The following is a 12,805-nucleotide window of genomic DNA, read 5'->3' as shown; positions in this document are numbered from 1 at the left end:
ATTGTTGCAGACCAATGATTGGAAAAGTATGTAGGTAATTTTGTTCCTACATATGAGAACAAATAGGCTAAGTTATTTTAGCACAGTAATCCATATCTCAATAAAAAATATGCAGATATTGTTGATATATATATATGCTAAGAGTAATTTATTCATGGGGGAATTTACGTCTCGTAGAGTTAACCAAGAACAACTATACGAGGTGTAAATTTCCCAAGGAATAAACTGCTCTTAGCATATATATCAACAATATCTACATATTTTTTATTGAGATATGGATTTCCACGACCAAATTAACTTAACTCATAAGCTCCCATATGCGGGGACAAAATTAGTTACGTTTTTTTTCTATCTTGGTCCACAACCATTAATCACAAAGATATTGGCACATAGATCATAAAGTTTTAATTGTTATTAATTTAATTAATAAGTAATTACTAATTGATACAAATCAATTAGTAATAACTATTTATTAATTATTTCCTAAACTTTTAGTTTTTTTAACTAAACTTTTAGTTAAATGATAATGAATTTTTAAATTTATACACACTTTAATAAAGTTAAGGTTAGGCAACATTACATATTTCGTCTTTGCTTCATCGCTAAGCTATTTGTCCTTCTTCTTGCGGAGCTACTCGAATGTGTTGATCATGCTTGGAAATTGGCGAGTAGACGGATCGATCTAAGAAAAACAAATTATTAGAACAGTGTTATCCCTATAAAATTTTCGTTACACAATAAATGTTAGTTATTATAACTTACATGACCATAAACATGTGCAACGATGGATTTAGAGTCGTATCCTCCTAGTATGGCTACTATACCTAGTGTTGCTCAAAACTCTCATAATTGCAGAGAGTTGCCCAGTCAAGAGGAGTAACGTCAGTATAAGGTTGGGCTTTTGCTCTCTCGTTGTCCACCTCTCCCCCAACATTAACCCAGTACTTTTTCATTGTATAATGACAATCACAAAGATGCTTCTTCATCAATCTTCCCATGGAATCATTAATTACATGGTTGTCTTCAGGATAAATAAATTTGTCATATAATCACAATTTTAGAGTTTCTTAAAATATTATGAAGATGACAAAAATGATTATTTATAGTTCCTTAAAATTTAGTAAGACATTTTACAGATAATGTTTGACAAATGACTTTCCAATCAGCTGTCGTTACTTGTTCCCAACATAGGGTAGTCGTGGGTATAGTCTAATGCAAAAAACGGGCCATAACGTTTATATTTTAAATTAATTATATATTAAGAATTAATTAATATCTTAAATTAATTATTTTTTCAACATTACTTAAAGATAATAATTAATTTTCTAATTAATGTTACTTTTCGTAAGTCTAATGTAATTTGGGCAACATAACGCCTATATTTTAAAGTATCCCAAAATTTTATAACCTACAAATTGCACACAAAAATATTCAGAATATTCCCAGAACATACAAAACCTAAATTTAATCAATCAATTATTCGCACAATAATATATAAAGTTATTTCACTTAACCATTTTCACACAACAAAATATATTTAATAACACCAAAACATAAACCAAATTTGTTTTTTTTCAATAACACCAAAACAATTTATTTAATAAATATTTAGAAAAAAAATTAATATTTTATACAAAATACATAAATTATATTACAAAAATACAATATAATATAATTCTCTAATCTGTTTGTTTATATATATATAACATTAAATTAAAAAAATATGCATACATAATTACAATAATCAAATATAATTACAAATTTAAATCTTCTTTTTATTAATATTACAAATATATTTTTTTCATAAATATTACAAACATATAATATTGAAATAAATTGAAAACACAAAATAAAAAATAGATATATTATAGTGTTGCTTCGGCTCTGGCAGTGGCTTGATAGGGGGCTCGGGGTCGGTAGGGGGCTTGGGGTCGTCTTGGCCTCGGCCTTGGCAGGGACTCCATAGAAACTAAAAAAAAATTAAACTTAATAAAAATTCATGAAAAAAAAAATACAAAAAATACATACACACAGAGAGATAGAGAGGCGACGACTCGGAGCTCGGAGGGAAGCGACTCAAAGTGGGAGTGGAGGAGGAGGAGACTTAGTGGTTGGACTGAGAATATAGAGAGAGTCGGAGTGAGGGATGCGGAGAGGGACCAAGACAGAGAGAGAGATGGGCGGTGTGGTGGTTAGGGTAGGAGCGGATTGGTGGTGCAGTGGATTTTATAGAGAAAACAGAGAGAGAGAGAGAGAGAGAGTTAGAGAAAAGACTGAGAAAATGAAAATGGGGAAGAAGGGTGGGGCGGCTGGTCTAATATCGAATGACTTTTGCCAGTGCATTTCATTGCGACAATAAAAGTTAAAACTGTGCCGGCAAAAGTTAGCTCTGAAACCCTAATAGAAAATGGCATTGTTTCAATAAGTGTGACATTTTCCACGTAGTTTTAACTTTTTTTGGCGCAATGAAATGCGCCTTCAAAATTCTACCCACCTACCATAATTATCACATGGAATTATTCCGACACATTGCACCTAACACTCTAGCAAAAGTCCTAACGGTAATAAACACGTGGACTTTTGCCGGCGTGTTAGGTCAAAAGCGTCAGCAAAAGTACCAAACACGTGGTATTTAAAATTAGCAATGGCGGGTGTTTTTTCACTTATACTTTTGCTGGCGCAATTGGGAATTGCGCCGGCAAAAGTGTTTACACCGGCGTAAATATCCGCCGGTAATTTTCTTTGAGTATCGGCAACAGTAATGCAATTTTAATAATTTAATTTTTTTATTTTTTTTAAATAAACGTATAATCAGGCGTCGAGGACAATAATAGAATCATTCAATAATTTTAAAATAAATAAAAGCCTTAAAAAACTAATTGATTTGGGTATCATCAATCGAAAACGATTCAAGTACAGGTGATCACATTATATCAATGAACAAGATTATTTCTCATTACTACGATTATGGATATTTAACACTTGAAGTTTAATTTAGCTGTACTTTTTACATCTAAAATAACTAATAAATACTCAATGTCTCAACAAATTTGTAAATTTGGATATGTCAAGTGAAATCGCAAAAGAAGATTATATGTTAAAGCAGGGAGTGTACATAGTATACTTACTAATTAATTTGTTCTTAAGAGTTTGTTCCAAAATAATCTTGAAAAATGGGGAGCAGTGGGAGAAAACTTTGTATGAACCTTGGCTCTTTGGCTAGCACAAGCCATGGTTGAATAACTTTTTCTGCTTTGAAATAAAGAAGCTTAGTTAGAACCCTCTCAAGTAATGCTCTACTAATTAAGTACCAGGTAAAGCGTAGAGCCAGAGCCACACCTTCTATGTTCTACATAACACTTTTGGAGATACTAGTAAAGTAATAAATATTTTCTTTGGTCCTATCAATGTGTTTATAATTACCTCTATATTACATTTATTGTTCTGCAAAGTTGAACTCCTTAACTCTAGTTTCATATGAAAATCTTAAGAGTTTTACTATTCTTCCCGATTAAATCTTTACCCTGAGCAACGTGTCCTCTTTTGATATTCACTCATGCATGATCATCACGATAAACATAAAATGTTATTACAACATATTTTTTCATATTCCCTAGTCAAAAGTGTACAAACTGTATACTTCTAATACATTTTTTCATAAATTTACATGTTATTGTTCGAGATGAATTTTAATTTTCTTTATTTGATTTTGTAGCTTATTTCCAAAAATTGTTCTTGGAAATATGGTGAAACTTTATCGAATTTGATGCTCATTAAGCTTCCGTGTCATTTGAAATGAAATTAGATACGCTTTAGATATGAGGGGAATTCTAAATTTAATGTTGTTATATATATAATTTGAGTGCAGTTGACATAGAATATCACTCTACTCCTACCAATTTAGGTATAAAATGGTCTAAAATACTCATTACTTTGAAAAGGTTTCGTGAAAAAATAAAAATTGGTTTTTTATTGTTTAATAATTTTCCCGGCGAAAATATACATTTATCGGCGCAGTTTTCATACTTTTCCCGGCGCATTTCTGAGATACGCTGGCAAAATTGTTAACGGTAAAAGTCTTTTTCTTTTACTGACGCATTTAGGAACAGTGCCAGTAAAAGTCGTGTCAAAAAAAGTTATCATCTTTTCCCGAGGCATTTAGGATTTACGCAAGTATAGAGCGGTAATTGTCGATGAGAAAACACACCAGTAAAACTCTCAACTTTTTCCGATGCAATTAACAAAATGCGCTGATAAAGTAACTTTTGTTGGTGCCTTTCCAAAACGCGCCGGTAAAACCGAAGAAGAAGGTACCAAGAAATTCCTCATAACTTAATACCTGGAATTTAAATTCTTTGATGGAAAACCCTTACTCCCCCAAGTACATGAGCTACAAGTTATTGTAAATAAGTTATCTACTCTAATGATAACATTGTTGAAATCCTTCATGGTGGGTGGGATCGTATCCAAGTTGCCTCCATCTTTGAAGGGCTATAGAAAGAAGATTCTCCATAAGAATGAGGAGATATATTTGGAGGAGATCCTAAAGCACCTAAGGATTGAAGAGGAGTCTCGTTCTAGAGACAAGTGCATGGAAGAGTCCAATGGTGGGACATCCAAGGCTAACGCCATAGAGAATCCTTCTCAATCCAAAGGGAAGGCTCACAAGAAACCCCAATCAAAGAAGGAGACTGGCCTAGCCCTTAAGAAGAATGAAGGGCAATTCAAGGGTCTGAGATATCATTTTTTTTTGTTTGTGGCAAGAGTGGTCACATGGCTAACCGAAGAGGAGTTGGTTGCTACCTTGAGGGAGGTAAATGTCATCCAAGGCAAAGTGTAAGGATCGTGGTATGACACTTGTGCCACCATTCATGTAACTTATGATAGAGAGGTCTAAAAGAATTTCAAGAATCAAAGGATTGTCATGAGATCCAAATGGGAAATGAGCATAGATCTAAGGTATTGGGCAAAGGGAATGTTGATCTATACTTCACATCCAGAAAGAAGGTTCTTTTGACCAATGTGTTGTATGTTCCAGATATGAGTATGAATCTTGTGAGTGGGCACATGTTGAGCAAATCGGACATCAAAGTGATATTTGAGTCTGGCAAGCTAATCTTGTCCAAGGGGAATTACTTTGTGGGGAAAGGGTATGTTTCTAATGGAATGATAAAATTGTGTACCAAAGACTCATGTTTTGATAATAATGCATGCACGTCTTCCTCTTATATGATTGGCTTTGATTATATTACTTTGTGGCGTAATAGACTTGCCCATATAGGTTATAGTACAATTAAAAGAGTTATTAAATCTTTTTAATTGTATGCAATGATGTTGAGCATGATAAATGTGAATTGTGTATTAAATCTAAGATGATAAAGAAACCTTATCCAAGTGTTGAAAGAAAAACTAACTTGTTAGATTTGATACATAGTGATTTATGTGAATTGAATGGAATAATTACTTGGGGTGGACATAGATACTTTATTACCTTTATTAATAACTGTTCTAGATTCCCATATGTGTATTGATTAAGAATAAGGATGAGGCATTTATCATGTTTTAGAAGAAAAAAATCAAGATTTTAACACTAAAATATAGTTCCAAACTGAATAAAAACTTTACATCAATATCCAAATGCACACATTGAATGTGAAAAAAAATGTAATTTTTATAAATAAAAATGAAATAAAATATAATGTAAGACATTAAAATTGTACTAAATATATATATATGCAAATATTGCAAAAGTTTATTGATAATCTTATAAAAATAAATAACTCTATAAACTAAACAACTATATCATTTTGAAATGTTAATATAACATATTTTTGTTAGTTTATATTAACAAAAAAAATAACATTGGAGTATTAATTGTTTTGTAAGAAAATATAAAATTATTTTTGCACTGAAATATTAAAATAAAAAATAATTATTTTCTTATTTTTCTCATTAAATGCACACACTCACCACATCAATATTAAAAAAATAAAAAAAGGCGCAATTTATTTAAAAACAAATAAATTTTCACAATATAATATTTAAAAAGTTTGTATCCAACGGATTATTGGTTCAACGATTTTTTTTTCGTTAACTTTAACAGGATATTCTTATATTTAACGAAATATTAATTAGTTAATTTATAAATCATTTAATTGATATTTATTTAAAAATTATAAAGCAATTCATATCATATTTCTATAACTTAAATAAAATTTAATTAAATAAATTAATTAAAATGTGATATTTTATGATAATTTAAATGACATTTATTTACAAATAATAAACTAATACGTATCATTTAGATTGGAAATGACTTTAAATAAAATTGAAATAAATTAATTAATTAAAATAGAATATTACGTATAAATTAGCACGGGAACATGAATTAAACTTCAATAAATAAATAATCAAACAAATTAAAATAGGATATTTTTGGGATATTTTTTATTAATTTAAATGGTAATTATTTATAAATAATAAAGTCATATGTACCATATTAGTTGTCATTATTTATACAATTAATTAGGAATAAACTTAAACTTAAACAAAAAATAAAATAATTAAAATAGGATATCTTATGTGATTTAAATCATATTTATTTTGTTGACTGTCTTTTTTTGTTGTCAACTAATTAAACAAGAACTTGAAGAAATGCAGGTAAAAGACACAGATTTTACATGGTTCAGGTTATAAAACAACCCTAGTTCATAAGGCTTTAGTATTAGTGTTCTTGAAGATTGAGATGGGAAGCTTCAATGGAGGTTTTCTCATGCGGCGTCTATACTGCTCTGAGTACAAAAGTGGGATCAAATGTCTAAAAGCCAAAATTCTCTTATAATGGACGTCCTATCCCTATTTATAGTAGTTGGGGGCAATTAATTCTCTTAATGGAGATTTATTACAAATATGCCCAATCATTTGGGAGTTTAATGCTAATTAACACCTTCGGGTGCCCTAAGTAAGGTGGTGGGCCCAGGCGTATTGCATGGGGCTGCCCAGTTCGTAGGTTGCAGCCCACTTCTTTACAAGACATGCCCCATGACACTAACAGAATGTAGCTGCACATTTCCTATGCCAGGCAATGCATTTGGACATGCCAATTGTCGAGTGTATGGGCTCGACACCACTACTCAAGGCACAAAAATATGTCATATGGTAGCTTGCGGTACAAAGTTGTTGCGACTGACAAAGCTGTTGTGAAGAAAAACTCCTAGGGATTGAGGACTAACTGATCAAGAATACAGGTGGACCATAACAGATGTCCTCAAGACGTGGCCTAACTTGAACACATCCATGCCTGGAAATGAATAATAACGCATTGGGAGGAATCTATGCTTTGAGGAGCTCTTGGCGAGCTCTACAAGACTTCCTTAGCTCCCGAGGAGCCAAATCACTTCTCTAATGACTACCACGTGTCCAATGATAAAATCACAGATAACATTTTCCCCCCAAGTCTTCACTTGTCCTCAGACAGTGGAGACTTAGTCTAGGAGGAGTAATTTCAAGGTCTTTGGGAGGTGACTCTTGAGGTCTTCATGACATCACACTCGAAAAAGGTAAAGCCACGTGTTGACTCCCCATTGCTGGCCCATAAATCGGTGCAATTAATGACGAGTCTGTTCCATGCCCAAGATGTCCAATCTGTACCCAAAGCATCCTTTCGCCTTGTATCTAAGGCTTCCTTTTGCCATGCTAATGATTTCGATTCGTGCCTTGATAATTGTGACTATTGGATCACGCTCAAGTGCCTACCCCATAGGTGATCAACGATCGGGGTGGAGTTGCTTCCCCAAGCTCTTCGTGTATAAAATGGGAGAGTTTTCTTTTTCCTATTCACTTTTTCCATTTAAAATTTTCAGGATTACCAAAGCTCTCCAAACTCTCTCAAGCCCCTCGAATACTGACAACCCCAATCTTCATCAGTTCTTGACTTCCAGCGACCTAGACTGCTAGAGAGAATCTTCGTACTTCTGGGTAAGAGAAACAAAATACTTTTGTGTTCACACACGGCACGGCACTTATATGCGCTACATCTAGAGTAAGTGTGTTATTTCCTTTTCTGTTTTGAGTTTTTGGGTTGAGATTAGTTGCATGTGTTAGGCACTGGTGATTCCCAATATTCAGAGGTCATTTTGACCTTTTTGTAGTCTTTTTAGGTCCATTTTAATGTTAAAAATGGTCCAAATGGACTGCCTTAGGCCCTTCTGCGTTTTTTCGCATTTCAGGACCTTCAACCAGAATCTGGAAATTTCCCAGATTTCAGCGAGGTCCGTGAAATCCGGTGGTGCCCTCTGGCACCAATTCATTGGTTTCGAGGACACCCCAGAACCTTAGAAGGCCTTCTCGTCCACTCCCCAAGACTTTGTCTTAAGGATTCTCATTTCGACCAATATTTCTTCAAGTCAATGTGCCAACTGCTTGGGTTTACTATTTCAGATGTTCGAAGAATTACATCATCTCCACCAGCAAGGGTTCTACCACTTCGACCAAGAGATATTGGAGATGGATCAAGATGTCGGACGACTACCCGAGGGATGGAGGCGGGGGCGTCAAAGTAGGGCAGGGCCCCTATGATGAGGGAAGAACCAATGAGGGCGGAGAGGCCCGGCCAATTGGCGCCTTGGAGGAAGAGGTGAGCATAGGTCCCAACAGATATGTGGCGGAGGGTTTTGAAGCCGAGCAGCTCCCCGGCAATTTGAAACATCAGGGATCCCTCAATAGAATACTCACCTTCAATGGAGTGGTGAATCAGGACTTCTTGACGTGCCTGTCCCGAGAAAACAAAAGGACGCATTAGAGCATCCACGGCCTCGGGACCTTGAGTGTGCCTCACCTGCAGGCGGGAGAGGGCCCTGCCCCTACACCAATACTATGTCAACTTCCTGAAGTTTTTCAGCATAACCCCATTCCAGCTATCCCTGAATTGGCATCAGGTGCTAGCTGGGCTATATGTTCTGTACAAGAGGTAGAACTGGCCCGTCCCTTCTCCGGCTGAAATCTTGTACGTCTACAACTTTTGGGCCCTTAAGAAGGGGAAGCTTGACGGGTACTATACTTTGATGAAGTATACGTACCCAAGGATGTCTTACAAGGCTTCGTGTATGAATGAGAGCCATGTGCGGGATTACAAAGACCACTTCTTCTGGACAAGTGGCTTTCCCACGCGGACCAACCCTACTCCACTCCTGGACTTTGCCAGGGTTTGTTGTCCACCGCATTTAGTTGGTTCTTAGGAAATTCCTTTTATTAGTCCCTACAACTGTACCCCATTCATCATGGCCTACGACAAACAACTTCAGCAGATGAATGCTCTTCCCGATGAGGATTTGAATCTCAGCCACCTCATGACAGAGGAGAACTTGAGGCAATACGACCTCCTCTGGGCTGACCTGTACCTGAGTTCAGTAGACCTCTCCCCCTTTAGAAACTCCAAGAAGTCCCTGGTGGAGGCGCAACTCCACAAAGAGTACGTGATTGAGCATTCCCTCCTCCAGTTTACTCAATAGATGCGGGAGGAGAACGTGGAGACCGTGCTCGCCGTTTAGGCTGCTACCGAGGCCTAGGAGGACCAGGAACTTGAGAAGGAGCTCCAGGCATGGATAGATACCTCGTCTATACCAAGGTAAATCATCTATCATCCTATACTATGCTAAGAATGTAAGGGAGGGAGTTAGTCCTAATGTGTGGGTCTCGCCATCACTCCTCGAGTGTGGACAGAGCTTAGCACGTCCTTGGACTGAGGAGGAGTTCCAAGACTACGAAGACATGATTAATGCTTTCCTCCACAACTCGAAGAGAATGGTAGACCCCCAGGGGTTCGTGCCATTAGATGAGGTGACGTCCATGCACTCGAGGTGCTTTTGTCAATATGAGATGAACACCACCCAGGAGATGGGCAGACTAGTGCGAGAGTTTGACCATTCTATTCTTCACCGAGATGAGCCATCTAGTTGTGGGGCTCGCAAGGAGTTTTCATGCATATTTAGAATATTTTGCACGCATTCTTATTCTTTGTTTCTTTTCTTCTGGAGGATAACCATTTTTTAATGTTTTCAGACCACACTGGTTTGTCTGATTTTATTCAGGCCAAATGCCAGAGGGTGTCGGGACCCTATCAAATCCAAATTTCGACTGCATAAGCCATGGTGCCTGCACCCGCGGTAACCATTCCTCCATCCTCGATAGATATTCCACTAGCGTCCCCGCTGAGCCTGGTGGTGAGTGGTGAGTGGAGAGGTCATAGACCTTTGTGGGGGCTCCACGGTCCGTGATGTGGGCACTTTGAGGACGGGAAAGGGCCTCCCATCCTCTAAGGTGTCTGGCAGTTAGCTAGCCAGAATGCCTCGGCTTGTCATGTAATGACCCAAAATTTCTAATAAGGCTTAAGGGCCTTGATTAGCATGCCAGAAGGACATAATTGGTATATGTGTGATTAAATGCATGACTATGTGGCATGCATGATTATATGACTATGTGACATGCATGTTTGTGAATATTATATATGCATGTGGGCCCTTTATAGCTTATAAGGGCATATTTGTAATTTTGGCCCGTTGAGGGCATAAATGTGATTATATGTGATAAATTGTTGAGACCACATTATTATGTGGATAAATTTTCAGCATATGGCTCGAGACGGTCCTAGTGAGCAAATTGGCAAAATAGTCAAAACCGGGTATAATACCCAGCTCGGGGGAGCCTAGGGGTAAATTTGGGAATTTAGAGAATAATTTGAAAATTATTGGACATTGAATAAATAATTAGTAATTAATTGGATGACAGGATTAATTGGTAAATATTTGGAACATTTGAGAAATTAGCAGGAACTGGAGGAAATGACCATTTTACCCCTAGGGATAACTTGAGGGCTAGTTAATTAAGAAGGGCATAATGGTCTTTTACCTAGGAACTAAGGGATATACTCAGAACTTAGGAAGTGGATGTAACCAGAATTAAAGAAAAACTCTCATCTCTCTCTTTCCCGGTTTACTCCCTCTCTCACTCTCTCTCGATTTGCTTTGAAGCTAAGGAAGGAGAAAAAGGGGTAGTAAGCTTAGGCTTGGGCTGGTGTTCTTTGAAGGAAATTGAAGAAAAACATAGGGGAAATCTATGGGGGATACAAGCTAGAAATTTAAGCTCGAACTTGTTGGAATTCAACCATAATTGAGGTAAGTTCATAACCTAGTTTTTGCTGAAGAATCTAGTTTATTAGAATGGGATTTAAGTTGAGTAATTGTATGATGAATTGTCACTGATTTGGGATAGAAAATTCAGTTTGTATTATGGTAGTTTTATGTTTAAACAGCTAAATTAAGGTCTTAAATTCGTAGCTATCTTGATGTTGAATTGGGGAGGTTAGTTTAGGTAAAATTCTAGGTTAAGGTCTTGAGGTTCTTGGCTGGGAGAAGCATGTGAAAAACCCAGATTTTCTAGGCTCAAAGGGAGCGCACCGTGACCCAGCCCTGGGGCGCCGCGGCGCATGTGCCCATTTTAGCCTGGGATGCTCTTTGACTTGGGGGCGCACCGCGACCCATTAGGCCAAGTCGTTGCCTGCCTCCCCTTTGGCTTAGGTCCATGCTCTCTGACTTAGGGGCAAGTCGTGACCCACCTAAGGATGTTGACCTTAGAATGGTTTCTAGAATCAGTAAGGCTCGGGGGTTCAAACCTAGGTGCTCAAAACAATTTCTACTACCCGGTTTAGTATAAATTGAGGTCTCGGAGGCTCGTTTCTGTCTCCTAAGTATTTATTGGATTGGAAGTTAATAATAACCCATTGGACACTGTGACTAGGTTTATCTCCAAGGCTTGGGACTGAGGATCGTTCTTAGAACCATTCCATTACCTCCGCTTGGAATTAAAGGTAAGAAAGCTACACCTTTGTGTGGCTGTGTTGGGACTAAGAGTCCCTGTATTTGAATACAAATGTTGTATGATTTTGATATGTCATTTGTGCATGAAATAAACGTCCTATGAGAGCCGGAGCTAATAATTTGCGCACAAGACGCGGCTCAGTCACTGAGAGCTGGGGTCAGCTAGATAAACACTAAACTTGGCCTAAGTGAGCCGGAGTCAGTGGGTTAAACAGAGGATGCGGCCTAAGGGCGTCGATCCTGAATATTGTATGATGGTTGTGATAAATTGTTGAATATAAATATGTTTTCTGTTGTTAATCTGATGGTTATGACTAGTTGAATATCTGGATGATTGACTTGTGATTCATTGATTGTCATCATTGATTATGTGTCTGCTATGTTGTTATGGTTTTCTTGCTAGGCCTTGGCTCACGGGTGCTACATGGTGTATGTAAAGGCAAGGGTAAGATGGACCAACCATGAGTTGGAGAGCTATGGGGGCGAGGTGTACATTGTCAGTTGCTCGTCCGCCACGGCCGAGGGTTTGTACAGGGATAGAAAACCTAAAATATGTATTTTGCCACTAGAGTTGCCTTTGATTGCGTACAACTTTTGGAAGTTTGTAAATTTTTCCTTTAAACCCGTTTTTGGGATCCCATGTGCTAAACATTTATTTTAATGAAAATTGTCCATTTATGACCAAAATCTTTTAACCCTAACTTGATTATGACTTTAGGATCACATCTTTATTCAAATGACTTGATTAGCAAGTCTATCACTATTTCAAACACGCAGTGTAACGGTCTTGGTTATCCAGGGTGTTACAACTTGGTATCAGAGCGGTCTAGGTTTAAGAGTTCCTGAAGACTAGATGGACATGTACACTCGCCGCTAAAGACAAGCTCGACTCAAGTTTTGGTAATTGTATACATGTGATAATATGCTTAAGT

Source organism: Humulus lupulus, chromosome 5 (genome assembly GCF_963169125.1).
Source record: "Humulus lupulus chromosome 5, drHumLupu1.1, whole genome shotgun sequence".
NCBI classification, from domain to species: Eukaryota; Viridiplantae; Streptophyta; class Magnoliopsida; order Rosales; family Cannabaceae; genus Humulus; species Humulus lupulus.
This window is presented reverse-complemented; position numbering follows the sequence as displayed.